Source organism: Protopterus annectens, chromosome 17.part0, assembly GCF_019279795.1.
Source record: "Protopterus annectens isolate FY-2018-M chromosome 17.part0, PAN1.0, whole genome shotgun sequence".
NCBI lineage: Eukaryota > Metazoa > Chordata > Ceratodontiformes > Protopteridae > Protopterus > Protopterus annectens.
This window is the reverse complement of record NC_056751.1, coordinates 411,297,651-411,314,765: the sequence shown is the minus strand read 5'-3', so window position 1 is coordinate 411,314,765 and position 17,115 is coordinate 411,297,651.

The following is a 17,115-nucleotide window of genomic DNA, read 5'->3' as shown; positions in this document are numbered from 1 at the left end:
GAGGCACTCAATAAAAATCTACCCAAAGAGCAGGGACCTCCAAGGCAGAAATGCACTTGACCACCACAACACGACACTAATCATGAGACACATAACTCTCCTAAACAGTGTGCCACTCAACCAAAGCCCCTAAGGCAAAACAGCATGCCCAACACACTAGTCATAGGTGACTCAATAGTGAGGCACATTGATGTCCCACTCACTAGGTTGGATAAGGAGAAAGTTAACAGTCAGTTGCCTGTCAGGTGCCAGGATCTGCCACATAACGCATGCACTTTGGTCCCTCAACAACAGGTACAAATATGACTCAGTCATTGTACATGTGGGTGTGAATGATCTAAGACATACCTCCCTGGACTACATGAAAAGAGACATGGAGGAGCTCTTGGATTATGTAGCCCAGGTGGGTATAATCCTAGCCTTGAGCAGCATCCTAAAATCACCCAGAATGATACCACAGTACAAGCAGAAAATAATTGATTTCAGCAATTGGCTAAGTTTCTGGTGTCATTCTAAGGGGATCCAGTATCTGTCTGCCTGGGATGACATGACTGACAGACCTCGATGCTTTGCCAGAGATGGCCTGCATCTGTCACTCCTGGGCTTCCTGATACTAGCCAAGGCTCTTGCCACCCCTATAGTGCCTTTTTAGGTGGTGTTCCAAAGACCAAATTACAACTATAATAGCTACAAACAAATGCAATCTGAAGTTCATGCTGCTCAATGCTAGAAGTCTAAATCTCAAAATGCACTCGCTCAAAGCACTCCTTAAAATGGAGAACATCGACATTTGTGCTGTAACAGAGACCTGGTTCAAGGCAGCAGAAAGCACCCCTACACTGCCAGGCTATAACTCTTTCCACACTTTTCAGCCTCAGAACTTGGACCAAACCTCCAAAGGTGGTGGTGTTTCCATATTCATAAAGGATGCACACACCTCCAGACTGGTAGCCCAACATAATGCATCAGAGATACTACAGGTGCAGCTAACACTGGGTAAGACAGAGATTCAGGTCGTAGCCTGCTATAGGTTCCCAACCATGTCCCAAGACTCACACTCCACATTCCTAAGCACCCTGGAGAATATTGGGGTCCAACCTAACACTCACATACTAGGCGACTTCAACTACCCCTCCATTAACTGGGAAAACTACTCATGTACCAATACACTTGCCCGTTTCCTGGAGTTCATTAATTCCAATGCCCTGGACCATCTCATTCTTACCCCCACTAGAGGTAGCAACATCCTTGACCTGGTCATTACTAACATGGATGACCATTGCTCTAAAGCAGTAGTCAGTTCATCCCTTGTTAGATCCGACCACAAACTAATCACCTTGGAAATACACCCCCCCTGCAAAGGTAACCAACATGAAAAACTTCTCCAAAGCTAACTTTGGGCTCCTAAAAACAGAGGTGGCTAACTTCACGGCACTCATGCAAATGAAGAATAGTTACATGACTGCCAAAACATACACCAATGCACTGTACGAACACGTACACAAATGCATGGATCTTGCCATAACCAATAGAACCAAGATGCTCTCCTCCAAAAAAAGGAAGGCAATCTGGTGGTCCCCTGCCATAAACAAACTCTACAACAGAAGGAGGAAACTGATGCAGAATAAGGTGAAGTCCCAAGACTGGAAAAACTCCCTTATCAGCCTCATCAAAAAGTTGAGATCCCTCATCAAATCCGCTAAAGCTAGCTATGGAAACAGAATTGCAGCAGACAGTAAAGACAACCACAAGGCCTTCTATAGTTATGTAAAGAATCTCCATGGCAATACCCAGATTTGCTCAGTGCTACTGCACAATGGTACCTCCTATACTGAGCCAATAAATATTGCCAATATACTGGCCGACAGATTTAGCGCAAACTTTACCACTCTCCCCCCAAAGGATCAATCCCAATACCAGTAGATTGCCAGGCACCCAGTATTACTGCTGCACAGGTTAAAATAACACTGTCCATGGCCAAGAATACAGCTTCTATGGGCCTGACAATATCCCTGGCTGTGTTCTACATCAACAACAGAGTGAACTGGCACCTCACCTGTGTGCCCTGTTCAATCACAGCCTCACCTCTGGATTTGTCCCTACCAAATGGCACACTGCTACAGTCATCCCTCTCCACAAAGGAGGAGCAACTACAGACCCTAGGAACTATCACCCCATTAGCCTGATGAGTCTGAATTGCAAAGCTATGAAATGCATCATCATGGACCTAATAAACAACGATATAGGGAATCTCCATATTCTGGATCCCACACAGTTTGGTTTTGTGAAGGGTAGATCATGCCTGCTCAACTTGGTTGACTTCTTTGAGTCAGTCACCAGAGCTGTGGATGAAGGTGAGGGGGGTTCATACAGCCTACCTTGATCTGGCCAAGGCTTTTGCTACCATTCCCCACTCAGGAATCATAGAAAAACTCACTAAGCTAGACATCAACCCCTATATCACTAGGCGGGTTGCAAAAAGGCTCACAGATAGAACCCACAGTGTGAAAGTAATGGACTCCAAATCAGACTTGATGACTAGTCACAAGTGGAATCCCACAGGGTTCGGTCCTGGGTCCTCCCCTGTTTGGTATCTACTTCTCTGAAGTCCAGGCCAACATGAAGGGACTCTGGCTGACAAAGTTCGCAGACGATTGCAAGTTGGGAGCTATTATTAACTCCCCAAGTGATGTTGACAATCTACAGAATGGCCTCACTGAGACCAACGACTGGTGTCAGAACCATGGCCTTAAGCTCAATGCCAAAAAATGTGTCATTATCCCCTTTAGGAAAAACCTGGTTCTCATGAATTAACACATTGATGATAGTCCACTGAACGCAGAAGGCATTATAAGAGATCTGGGAAAACAGGTTAACAGCAACCTCTCTTTTGATCTCCACATTGCCACTGTGGTCAGAAAGTCCTTCTATGTGGCACATCTCATTACTAAGGGTTTTGCATCCAGGAAGAAAGAGGTCATTGTCTCCCGCTACTCTTGCCTCATTAGGCCAATCATCAAGTACAATGCCCATTTGGCATGTACCTCACTAGACACCTGCAACAACTGGAGAGGCCGCAAAAGTACCCCACAAAGAGGATCCTAGGCCTTAAACACTTGTCCTATATGGACAGGCTCAAAAAACTCCAACTATTCTGTCTCATATCATCTACTTAGTGGCAATCTCTGCTTGACTTACAAAGCCATGTCTGACCCAGCTCTGTTAGAAATGCTACATCTAAAGAAATCCCAATCCCTCCACACCACACGCTCCAGAGACCTCAACCTCATTACCACAATCAACAGAATGTACTGGAGGGACAGGTTCAGAATCCATTGACTGCCAATGCTATGGAATAGACTTCCATACATGTCAAGCAGAGCACCTCGCTGACCCTCTTCAAGAGAAATCTTGAGTGGATGGAAAATAGAAAATTCACTCCGGGGATAACTCCAGTGGCTCTACTCAGCAGAGGCACTGGGAAATAAGGTTGGGTGGTGGCACGATGCCAGGGTAATCCTATGGCTAGGCTTGTAAAGGCCTCAGGGCCATTAGCCTAGTACACACCTATGAACCTGTGAACCTATGAACCTTGGGGAATTCCTGATGTAAAGGTGCCAACCATAATGGCTCTCTTGGTCCTACAAGAAATATACCTGAAAACCAAATAAGCATTGGGAGTACAAAGCCTGTATCATGCAGCTTACTGATAAGAATATCATGATTAATAGTTTCAAAGGTTTGATAAAGATCTATGAAAATTGCATTTGCATGGAGCTGCTTTAAATAAAAAAATGGTTACTGAGGAAGTAAATTGTTGACAGAGTGATATAACTGGATTTAGATTTGTGTTGGCAGCCTATGAGGACCCCCATACTAGCTTATATATTCAATGATTTGATCATAAATAATTTTCTTGAACTCTTTGCTAATGGACAGATAATTGTGATGGGACTATAATCTTGTGCCGATGTAGGGGAAATTAACTTTAGGTGCATACTTGAACTGAGGTAGGGGAGGACAATTCTAGTGGTGGGTGACAGATTGTAAATGTGTGCCAGTGGCAATGACATAGAAGGGATAACCATCCAAAGAAAGGCAAGAGGAATTGTATTGTTGATGGAGTTTTCTTTAAGTTCATTTATTTGAAGAAGTCTTTTAATTTATTTAGCAGTGATTATGTGAAAGTAGAAGGGGGCAGGGTTGTATTTAAGACATTGTTGAAATAAGCTATATGTCTTCCATTAGTTTCCAGTATAATGTCAGATGTGAGGACATGTGAAGTTGCATATTTCATAGATAGGTTGATTTTGACACTTTTATTGAGAGTTAATATTTGTGTCTGAGTCGTAGATATGTTTTTTGATAAATATTACAATGATAGGATTTCCCTCTATAACATACAGTGTCACCATATCTTACAATGAATTTTATTTCATTGTTTTAATTCTAAATTTTACAGCAGGAAATACTTTATCAGTAACTGTTTTCAGTTGTTAATTAAACATTTATAGTACTGTAGATGATGAAAAAGATTTATATGGGGGGACCAGTTTATATTTTAAAGTGTAGCTTATCTTCTTTTGTTTCGAGGAAGAGTGCCTATATAATAAGTGGGATGTTGGTATAAGGGTTAAGGTGTTTACCTTATAGACACAAGGTGCAGGGTTTGATTCTTACATCGGATAATTGTCTAGGCTTAAAATGGCTCACAAAGTTAGTTAACCTAGTACTAACCTATAAATATTGAAGGTAATTTTTTTATAGTGAGTAATAGCTTGTATAGTTTGATGTTCACTTTGTTGGAGAAGCAAGGTGTCTAATGTAGCTTAATGGGAATATTAGTTATGAAGAGATATAAAAACTAATTTTTATATGCTGCTCTGGTAGCATAGAAAGATAAAGCCCTGCCTACACCCCAGCTGACCCAGGTTCAATTAACCGCTCAGGTGACTGACAGAGCTGCACTGTGGATGGACGTGCCCAACCTGGGGGGAAGGAACCATGTACATGGCCACACAAACTGATAAGAGCTACCTGGAAGAATCCAGGAAGACAATAACGCAGTGCTTCACCCATGGAGTGGGGCAGCATGCTGGCATTAGCTCCATGAATAAGTGTGGAACAGTTCATTGCTGCATGACCACTGCATGACCCCACAGAGTTTGTCAGGGCACATGTTGAGGAACTGGGGTAGGTCAAAAGATAGAAACCATCCCCAGCTGATAGCTGGACAGCACAATCCCCCAAGACACCCTTAAGTTCTATGCTGGTCCTGACTAAAAAATCAGTAATAGTCCAGAGGTAGATTGGATTGACTGACAGACCTAGTGATGTATGTGGGACATTGGGGTGGTTGTCAGATTGAAGTATGGGAAGAGAAAAAAAACACAGATCAATAAAAAAAAAGACTTTTTATTGGTATTTATGATAATTCTGGTTAGAGAGGAGACAGGCTAAATAAATTTGTTAAAAAGACATACATAGTGATATATGCTTTATGATGGCCAAGTAGGTCAGTGTTTAAGCCCTCAGTGGTTATCATTTTACTTCATGAAATCTACCTAAGTACAGAGTACAGAGTCTAAAGTGGATGGAAAGATACTAGGAGATGAGACTAAGGGATGTATATAACTGCTATGAGCAACTTAACATGGCTGCTGATTATAATTTTACTCAACATCTAGTTAGGAGTATTCTCAGTGTTCTGCAGTTTTCAGCCAGTGGGACTGAACTTGTGTGTTGTTTTAATTAAAAACATAAAACCCACAACTATTTTTCTGCCTGACCTATTGTTATACTATATGTCATATTTGTCTCTAATGTAGGTTGAAAGGCAGGTGTTAAGTTTTGTTTTTTTCCAAGAATATCAGGGCTGTTATTTATGCATGTGTGTATGAATGTATTATATGTATATGTACAGATGCAGTTACTTTTGTCAAGTGCTCATTCTGACAATGGGTATGTGAGATGTCACAACCCATCAACATGCTTCTTTGTTGATTTGTGATACAGTTGATTCATCTAAAGTTGACTACTGCACTTCAGTTGTAGTTGCTGTTTGGGTATTGATATGCTATCATAGATTAATATAGCAATAACCCACACCCGGGTCTGGGTAATGCTGGATTTACACATGGTTGGTGTGGTTTGGCCACAAGGGCGAAGCCCGAGTGGCCAAACAAAGACAACCGTGGGTAAATCCAGCATTACCCACACCCAGAAGTGGGTTATTGCTATTATACAATGACATTATTTAAGAAAAAAAATAATTACTTTTCTTAAATAATGACATTGTATAATGCCTCCTTGCTGCCCTTCCACAGCTGTCTGGTATTCTGCGGCAGTTCTGAAGTACTGCGCATGCACACAGTACATCAGAGCTGTGGGCAAAAGCAACATAGAAAGCAAGATCTCCGTTGCTTTTTACAAACTGTCTCGCTATGTTAAAGGAGTTTAACATAGCGAGACAGCTTTAAAAAAAGCAACGGAGAATCTCTGTTGCTTTTTTTAAAGCTGCCTCGTTATGTTAAACCCATTTAACATAGCGAGACACCTTTAAAAAAAGCAACGGAGATAGGAAGATCTCCGTTACTTTTTTAAAGCTGTCTCGCTATGTTAAACTCGTTTAACAGAGACAGTGTGTAAAAAGCAATGGAGATCTTGCATTCTCCGTTGCTGTAAAAAAAAGAGTTATACTAATGGAAAAAGTCCGGGCGACCGGACCTTTTTCCATTACTATAACTCTGATTTACAACGTGCACGCTGACAAATCAGTGTGCACGTTTTGGAATATTAATGGCGAGGGTCGTTGTATAATATATATAAACAAAGGGTGTGGTGACAAAGCCCACACAATGTGGGTGCTGGTGAGTGAAGCCTCTGCAAATTATAGATTGGATGGAATATTTGTCATCTGGGGAAACCATCAGAGAATAGTATTGCCAGTTGAGTTTTAATGCACCTGCTATAATTGTAGTCAAATGGTTTTGATTATAGAAAATAGGTGAAAGATTTATTTCATCTGTCAGCTATTATGCAGGTAAACTTGAGTGGGGAATGCAGTTGTATTGATAAAATTTCTAGTGTGGTATTAATTTTTCTGGGTTTAGATAGTGTCATAATATTTGTGTTACATTATGTTGCAGTACTTGGTGAAAGTGTCATCTTGAAATGATAATTGATAACATTTCACTGATATCATTGTTAGAAGTTGTGGTATAAGTATACTTTATAATTCTTGTTTGTGATCAGTGTTAATTTTTTTCACTTAATGTATATAGTGATTGCTTCATGTAAAGGTGCATTGTGCTAGGAAGACAGTGTTTGAAAATGTGGATGGAAGTAGTGTACGTGTGCATTTGTGCTTTATACGGGTCAATATTAGTTGATCGAACGTTTAGTTAATCAAATAACTAAACGTTGATCACTAGTAATCGAACACACAAAACCGCGAACAGTAGTTTCCACTCAGGGAAACAAGTCGTTTGGCCATTGCGTGGAGTTTGCCCTTTCTTCAATGTGGAGCGATGTCGGAGTTTATATATTTAGTTGGGGGGTGGGGGAGTGAAGCCTCCCACTTCATTTGTGTTTATTTATTTATTTTTTTTCCATTGAGCAATGGCATTGTTTCCTTGAGTGGAAACTGCCGTTCGATGTTTTGCGTGTGCGATTATTATTGATCAACGTTTAGTTATTCGCTTAACTAAACGTTCAATCATCTGATAGAGATGCCTTTATATGGCTGCTAATCTATTGCACTTCTGGCCCAACTTTTGATAATATTGATGAAATATATACATATATATGTAGCCAAGTCATTCAGCATCTAACTAATAACAATCACACCAACTTTCAACATGGCTTTAGACTGAGATATTGAACAAATACTACACTGTGGAATTTCTTCATTTATATCTAAACCTTGGCAAAGGTCTTGGTTCATTATTTTTTTCACCTAAGCATGACTTTAAAATGATCAGCTTTGATCAGCTCTTGAAACTTCTTGCTCCTATGTAGTCTTCCTAAGTGCCTGTGATTCTACAATTATCTGTAATACAGGCTCCTATCTGTCAAACTGGATGAAAAAATCTCTCCTTTCCTGACAGCAGTTCTTGGTGTTCTGCAGGATTCACTATTTAGACCACCCTTTTCACTGTTTTTTTTCAAGGTTTATCATTAGATCACTCATTTTCACTGTTTTATTAATGATACAGAAGAGCACTATTGTAATGCAGGACTGTGACAAAATACTGATAATCTGACTATTCTTCTTGCAATCCATATGCTATCCATATGGTAAATGCTAAATATTTTACACATTTATCACACTACGTGTGACAACTATTCGGGACTTCATCTTAACACTAACAAATCCGAGACCATACTTTTTACTAACCAGTCCAGATGATAACAGAATTGTCTCTTCCTCAGTTAGGGAATAATTTATCTACACAAACCTGCTTAAATTTATTATTAGAATACTTTTTATTGAAATTGGCTTTGTGGCTCTGTCCCTCCGTGGTTCTGTCACGCTCTCGCGAGACAGCGAAAAAAAAGCCAAGCTTCTCATCAGCAAGGGACACACCCACAAAAATGTGGCAGAACCATAGAGTGACAGAGCAGGATGCATGAGCGCACACACACACACACACACACACACACACACACACACACACACACACACACACACACACTCTCTCTCTCACATCTCCCGGGATAAAGCATTTAGCAGCGGCCTCTGTCCACTAGTAGTACAGGGGGAAATCATGGGGTAAATTTTCCATTTCCCGTTCATATATCTAAGTTGCACTTGAATATGGATGGAGATGAACTTTGTTTTATGCAGATGGGGGTCTGTTCAACAATAGCGGTATTTCCTGCAAGATATACCTCTCCCTACACACTGTTCTGTTAATGTTGCAGAAAAGGTTTACATCCCTAAAACAAGTATTTCTGATGCTATTTGACTTGCTGATGTGTGTTAATTCCACAAGTAATGGGTCAGAGGATGCTTTGTATGCCAGACACTTCTTAGCAGTTTGTAGGATACTGAGCAGAGTGACAGGGCTTTGAGTCAGTCCATGTTGGACATGTTGTTTAGGCACTGTATCCTTTTAGTAAGGTATCTCTGTGGGAATTCCAGTTGTTCCAGGTGTCTGGACAGATACATGTCAAAGGGGCATTATATTCAATTATTAGCTTAATGAAAGCTGAGTAAAGGGGGCAATGACATCTCTAGACCTGGACACAATCCCTTTGTTTAAAAAGCTGTGTAATATAGAATGACTTTCTTACAAAAATAGACACATATTGGTCAAAAGTTAGGTCACTGTCCACATAAGTTCCCAAATCCCGGTCAACTCTTAGGGGTGTCTTATTATTGTGGTAGTTCCCAGGGATAGGTGACTTCCCAAAGGCTATAATAAAGCATTTTTTGCCATTTAGTTTCAGTCCATGATATTGACACCAATTATTTATTTGAAGCAAACCTTCCTGCAGAATTGCTAAGTTACTTGGGGATACAGTGACTGCTTCTAGATTGCAGTCATCTGCAAACTTAGTCAGCCAGAGCCCTTCAGTATTGGCTTTTCCTTCAGAAAAGTAGATGCCAAACAGGAAAGTTCCCAGCATAGAACCCTGGGGGACTCCAGGTATGACCCAGCACCAGACGTAGACATGCAACTGATAATTGTACAACTATAAACATAATAAAAACTAATACCCATGATGATACTTTGTGCAGATGATTGTGGCTGATGAATCCCTCATGTACCTCTATACCATAAGTCACACAGATTTAATTACATTTTACAATGACTCAGGGCTGCAGAGGACCTGAACGTTCTGATACACTGAAATAGAGCTACATACCCCAGGCATCCACAGTGCATACCCTCTGTGGCCTGTTCAGCTCTGCCCAGACATCCAGCAACACACTGTAGGACTCTGTGGAGGGGATATTCCCTGTAAGTGAGGTCAGGAACTCTTCCAGCTGCAGGAGAGGTGGAATAATTGATGGTTCCCCACATGTTGCCCTATGTTCCCCTGTCACAGCTTCTGCTTTGTGGATGGCACCATGGATCATATCTGTGACCCTGTGGTACACTATTTTGTACCCGTGGTCTTGCCTACCCACTACATTCACATTGCTAACAATTTTAGCCCGGGCACAGTCATGGTAGGGCTGGTCAGTGGCATGCACATCGAAGAGCCATCGGCCACAGAGACAGAGAGCCTGTAGTACCACCTCTTTCCAGCATCAGAGAATGTGGACTTACAGGTGGATTCTAATGTCCTAGCAGATGCACTGCTCTTTTTCTGGATACATTGTTTTTTAGGCATTGCTCTATTGGAATGGAAAATAGTGGAATTAACAGCATTGTTCCTGCAAATCCTAACAGCATTACTATTTTAAGTGTCCATGTAGTATGCTATATTTGTGCCTGAAAAAAAAAAAAATATATATATATATATATATATATATATATATATGTATATATATATATATATATATATATATATAAACAACACATTACACTACCATACTAACCCTAACCTGTACTAAACCTAACTCCTCACCACCACGCACACTCAACACCCTAGCACACCCTAAACTAACCTCCCACCCCCACCTGACACTATCCGACACTATCGCACACTCACCACTCCACACCCTAAACCCTAACCTTAACCCACACCCCTAACCCCAAGGTCTGACACTATCGTATATATATATATATATATATTCAAATTTACTGAGTGCATATTTACTCCACAAAACAATCACAGAATTGCAACTGACCAAGGACACAAGACATTTGCATTATCACTGTTACAGATATTTTGCCTAATGACATATATGCAAGGCATACAACAAAACTCAAAATATAAGCTGAGAGGTGTCTCCCGTCCAGCAGAACAATCTTGCATGTTGTTAATTGCTGTATCCTTGCAATCATCACCTCAATACTCCTTGGACAACACATTTAAAAGTAAGAAAACATGGCATTCCTTATAGGCAGCAGGTTACACAGCATTTAGAAACACTCATAGAACACATAAATGGATTTGTAAGAAGTAGCACTTACCTTAGACAAGCAGATATCTTAAGCCTGAAAAATATGTTTTTAATAAGATCAAAAAGTTAAAAAAGCCAGTGGACAAGTCTCACTTCAGGAATTTTATCAAATTATGGTGGTACAGTATGCTCTTTCATTTGTTCAGTCACCACAAAATTCTTCAGACTTGTTTTCCAAACACTTCACGGTGCTAATGCCCAAACCATTCAATCACCCTTGTCAGGAATCAAACTCTAGCAGCAGCATTTTCTTCCATAATGTGATGAGGCTTTGTGCTTCTCAGCAAGCTTATATTATGTAGCTTCACCTGCCTGGTACAATGATTGTGGTAATTAGAACTCAGCTCATTATTGTTTCTGAATTGCTCAGTTTGCACAATGAGCACAGCTGATAAACATTATGCAGAATTGCACTTGTCTGGGTCCCTAAAGGCAACAATGTGCACGTCTAGTTAGCCTATGCTTTTAGCAGAGTGAAGTGTCATTTCATATTGAACTGTCTAGTCATGAGGTTGTTGTAGAGCGTGTCTTCTCAACAGCATACTTTGGGATTGAGGACTAACATGTTTTACACCTTAAAGTGCTGTTATGAGTTATAATAATACTTATAATAACATCTATATTTTCCAAGTTTGCAATGTATGGCACAAATGAGGTAACCATCAATATCTATTAGTAAGTGGTAGATGAGACGCGAGACCTGATTTCTGTGCCAATTCTGTATGCCATCCATAAATATAACACAGTGCTCTGTTTATGTCTATAGCACCTGAAAATATCAAAGTAAATATGCAGCAGCACAAGAGAAGCTTAGAGCAACTAAGTGAGTACCAGGGTGAGTATACCTGCATGATATTGTGTTGCTTTTAATATTAACACTAGTAGGGATTCATTCAAAAAATATATACCTTTCATATGTCAGTACCACTTCTGTCATTACTGCTATAGCTGAAAACTAGCAGTATGATTGTGCATGCATCCCGAAGTACAGGGGGACTACTGGGTCAGCATGTTAGGGCACTGTTCTCACATTGAGAAGATGCCTATGATTCAATCCACCCCCCCCACACACACACACACACACACACATTTCTGTTAATATGAAAATTATTTAATGTTTATTTCTCTGTCTAATTGCTATAACTGCAACATTACATTGGGGCAAATATGTAAGATCATCATTATTAGTTGAGTGGACATGTTTAAAAAGAAGTTGTTTTCTTTGCCTACCAGCTGTGAATAAAGTAGGTATGCCTGAGCAACATGTATTCTTTGTATGTGTACATTAGTCTCAAGCATCAGTACTGTATCTCTGACACCAGGCACCTGTTTACCTGGCTAAATAGTGCATCACATTAATGCTCTGTTAGTCAGACTGCATGTGATGATAGCTGATGGTGCAATACCATTCTCATTTATATATACTAACAAGCTTGTTAAATTAATGGCTTTTTATTTATCTGTCATATATATATATATATATATATATATTCTGTTTAATTGTCTCAATCTCAATATAGAAAGAGTTTCAGGTTTCCAGTGAGTTTGCACTTCTCTCTGCCCTATCTCATTTATATATACTAACAAGCTTGTTAAATTAATGGCTTTTCATTTAACTGTCATATATATATTCTGTTTAATTGTCTCAATCTCAATATAGAAAGAGTTTCAGGTCTCCAGTGAGTTTGCACTTCTCTCTGCCCTATCTCTTTGACACTATCCTTTCTCTTAAAAATATTCATTTTAATTAGTTTTACTATTGTTGCAGAAGCACAAAGACCTGCTTCCATCTCACTGTCAAAGTCTGTCAGCTCTCTGCACCACCTGTTTCAGATAGCTTTCTACCAGATGTTGGTAAAGTCATACCTGTCGTAACAGTGCAAGTGGTGGCGATGCCTTTGTCATTCATCAGCAGCTAGCAGTTATTGTGGGGGATATTATAGACAGGAAAGTAAATACCCAAACTGGCTAAATTAAGAACCTTCTCCAGTGACTGGTTGAGTCACATCCCTATCCAGTACTAGATCTGCTATTTGAACTAGTGGTGATAGTGTGATGACTGGGGAGAGATGGGCGAAGGCTGCCAGCCTAGTCTAACAGAATTTAATATATAATTCTATCAACTGTATAAATAAATGTAAAATACAGGCTTGTGTTTTTAAATGTAAGAAAACACTGTGAAATGTGGAACTGCAAAATATGTGACAACATTTCACTCTACTGGACCAGTGAAGCATGTTGTATCCTTTCATGTTAGAATTTGGCCCGAGGGCGGCTGGATGAAGATTTCATGCCCATTGATTTAGGCTATAGTTTATGACTAGAATTTGGATATGGAAGGTGCTTTATTGCTTTAGTTTCTGTTAGTATATACATGTGAAATGTCTTCTATTGTTGTAAGTTTTTGTGCAGGTGCTAGATTGCTAAATAATGCAGTTTGTGGCCTGAGAACTCAGACCAGGTGTTAAGATGATGCAATATGAATACTGGGAAAACCTAAGTGTCAAAAATGATGTAATTTTGGGAGGGCCTTAGAGACATGTTTGTGAGTAATGTTTAAATACTATTTCTCACAAGAGACCTAAAGCATTTTTGATCTGGACATCTAACTTATCAGCACTCTGCTTATGCTCACATGTAAGTTTTTAGCACTGTGATATCTTGTAGGAATAGTTAAAGCTAGTGAAGATTAATTAGGTATTTTTCTTTGAAACCAGACCTGTTCTACTGTATTATTTTAAGTTTCTGTATGATCTGTGAACTCTTAGATATCTCTGTGGTGTAGTAGATTTGTCTTGTATTTTAATTATTTATTATTAAATATTTTTAAAATGTTCTACCTGTGGCTGGTTTGTGTAGAGATGAAGTATGCTTTAGAGTACATTATATATTTATAGAGTTTACTGTCTAAGCCCTTTCAGTAAGCCTTAGACTGTATAGTCACATTACCATTGGATATTAATATTGCACAGTAATAATTGGACACCCTTTTAAGGGCCTTTTAGTAGCTGATATTATTAACTGGGTGGTGGCAGTAATTACTACCATATAGTCTGGGTAAAGGGGCACAGCTGGAGAATCTGTGTCAGCCTTTCCCAGGAGTGTCTGTGAAGTTGTATAAATACTTATCTCAAAGTGTGTGTGTGTGTTGTGTTAGCTACTTGGGCAGGGACACGAAGCACTGGTTGGATAGAGGGGGTACTGGAGGTTCTAGCTTGCCCAGTTAGGCTGACACCTGGACCCTATAGCTGTGCCAGTGGGGAGTCTTATTGGGAACCTGGTGAGCAAGGGAGCAGCCAGCCCCAGACTGACTGTGATCTCTGTGTGCACTTAAGGGAAAATGTACTTTACTGTATGTATTAGTTATCCTTTCCTCTTCTAGGAGACGACCTGCCTGGTGTTAGTGGTGAGGATTGAGGCTCCTTGATTGCTGGGCCAGGGCATGGTCGTCACAAGTGTTTGGCAGTGGTGGGATCTATTTCACATACTAATTGGCTTGTAGTGGTGTGGGCAGAGCAAATTCCTGTAGCTTATGTACAGTGATCTCTAAAAGTGTTTTGTACTCTAAAACAGCTACACAGTGTATACCAAGAGTTCAGATCACAATTGTTTGCCTCTTTTGTTAGCTTAGTGTTAGTCAGGGTGAGCAGGCAGCATGTCAGCAGAAGAGTATGGAAAGCTGACAAGGAGCCAGCTGGCAGAGGTGTGCCAGGCTAGGGGGCTCGTGCATGGAAACCTGACTAAGGCAGACCTGATTGCAGCCTTGGTTACAGCTGCATCAGAAAACAGCAACCTGGAGGATAATCAGACTGACAGTGGAGATACAATATTCTCAGAGAATGGACAGCTCAACCTTTCTGCAGTGGACTTAAAAATCCAGCTGGAGCTAAAGAGACTTGAGTTGGAGGCCAGGCGTACGGAACTGGAAGCAGCCGAGAGAATGAGGAGCCTAGAAGCTGAAGAACAGGAACGGCAGAGAAAGCATGAGAGGGAAATACTAACTCTTCACCAGAGTCATGGAGGTAATGGGGAAGGAAGTAACCGGACCCCAGAAGCACAAAAGATCAGCAAATTTCTTCCACAGTTTAAAGAGGGGGATAATTTTGATAGCTTCATTCATATGTTTGAGTGGGTATGTAAACAGTATGAAGTTGACCAAAGGCTCTGGGTACAGTTCCTGACCCCCTTACTCCATGGTAAAGCTGTAACTTCTTTAGCAAAAATGCATGACACTGACTGTTTTGATTATACTGCTGTAAAAATACATTTGTTAGAATGTTTTAAGCTAACACCTGAAATGTATAGTAAAAAGTTTCATGAGCATAGATGCAAGGCAGATGAAAATGTATGTGAATATGTTGTTGAATTGAGCACTTATTTTCATAGCTGGGTGAATGGATGTCAGGTCACCACTTTTGAAGAGCTGGCAGACCTTTTGGTAAGGGAACAAGCCCTTAGCACTTTGCCTGAGGACATGAGGATCTGGTTAGCTGATAGACAGTGTGCTACTTCAGAGGAGTTGGGGAAGAAGAGAGACCTATACCTACCAAGCAGGGCAGCTCTGCACAGGAAAGGGACCCCCAGTACTGCTCATGGGACTAAAGGAACGCATGGTGGGCAGCACAGACTGCCCCAACAGAATCCACCAGTAGCAGGGGAAGCCACTAGTCCAGGTACACATCCAGGAGCTAGGGTTAAATGTTTTGAATGCAACCAGTGGGGCCATGTGGCATACAGGTGTCCACGGAGGCAAGGTGGGGAACCAAAGGTGAGACAGCCAGTAAGTGGGAAGACAAAATGCCAATAGTGGGTTTTCTTGAGACAACATGGGTATGGAACTACCATCCTGCAGATGTCTTGAGAGGGAATAATTTAGATGAGGCAGTACCATGTACTTATGCAGTTAAATGCAGTGAGGCTAGGAGACAAGCATGTGGGTCTTGTAGCCTGGGGGAGACCCAGACAGACTGCATACTTGCAGCCAGGACTGCTGAGGTGGTTACTTCAGGGGGTGAGCTACGTTGTTGCAGTGAGACTGAATGTGAGCCACAGCTGTTTGTGGGTACTGATGTTCCCTTGGACAGGGTAACTGCAAAGGTAGAGGTGAGTAGTAGTACCCAGGCTGACAGTGAGGCACCACTGTCAGAGGATGCCAGACTTCCAGTGGAAGGGGAGCTGGGAAGGGTTACAAGGAGAGACTTGAGACAGGCTCATCTCTCAGACTCTACATTGCAAGGCCTGAGGCAGGTAGCTAGGGAGGCACCTGATTCTCAAGGGAATGGGGAATCTGTATACTGGAACAAAGGGTTATTGTACAGAGAGTGGACCCCTGAGGGAGGGCTAGAAGGTGAGAGAGTACAGCAGTTGGTAGTGCCTAGAGCTTACCATCTGGCACTTTTAGCCATAGTCCATGATATTCCCTTTGCAGGTCATATGGGCATAAAATGTACAAAGAGGTGTATTATGCAAAACTTCTATTGGCCTAGAATTTCCAGAGATGTAACAGGGTACTGCAGGACCTGTGAGCAGTGCCAAAGGTAGGCAAGACAGGAGATAAGGTGAGAGCTCTTTTGATGCCTTTGCCTGTGTTTGAGGAGCCATTTCAGAGGGTAGCTATGGATATTGTGGGTCCTCTGAGTACCCCAAGTTCCACAGGGAAAAAGTATATCCTAGTGATTGTAGATTATGCTACACGATACCCTGAGGCAGTGACTTTATCCTCCATTGAGGCGGAGAAAGTGGCAAATGCTTTGCTAGTAATTTTCAGCAGGATAGGTTTCCCAAAGGCAATACTGTCTGACAGAGGTGCCAATTTTATGTCAGACCTGCTGGCTTGTCTGTGGAAGTCCTGTGGGGTGAAGCACATGAAGACCACCCCCTTCCATCCCCAGACTAATGGTCTTGTTGAGAGGTTAAACTCTACAATCAAGTCCATGCTACGGACATTTGCAGATCAGTTTAAGAGGGATTGGGACAAATATCTGCCCCATCTGTTGTTTGCTTACAGAGAGGTTCCCCAGGAATCCACAGGTTTT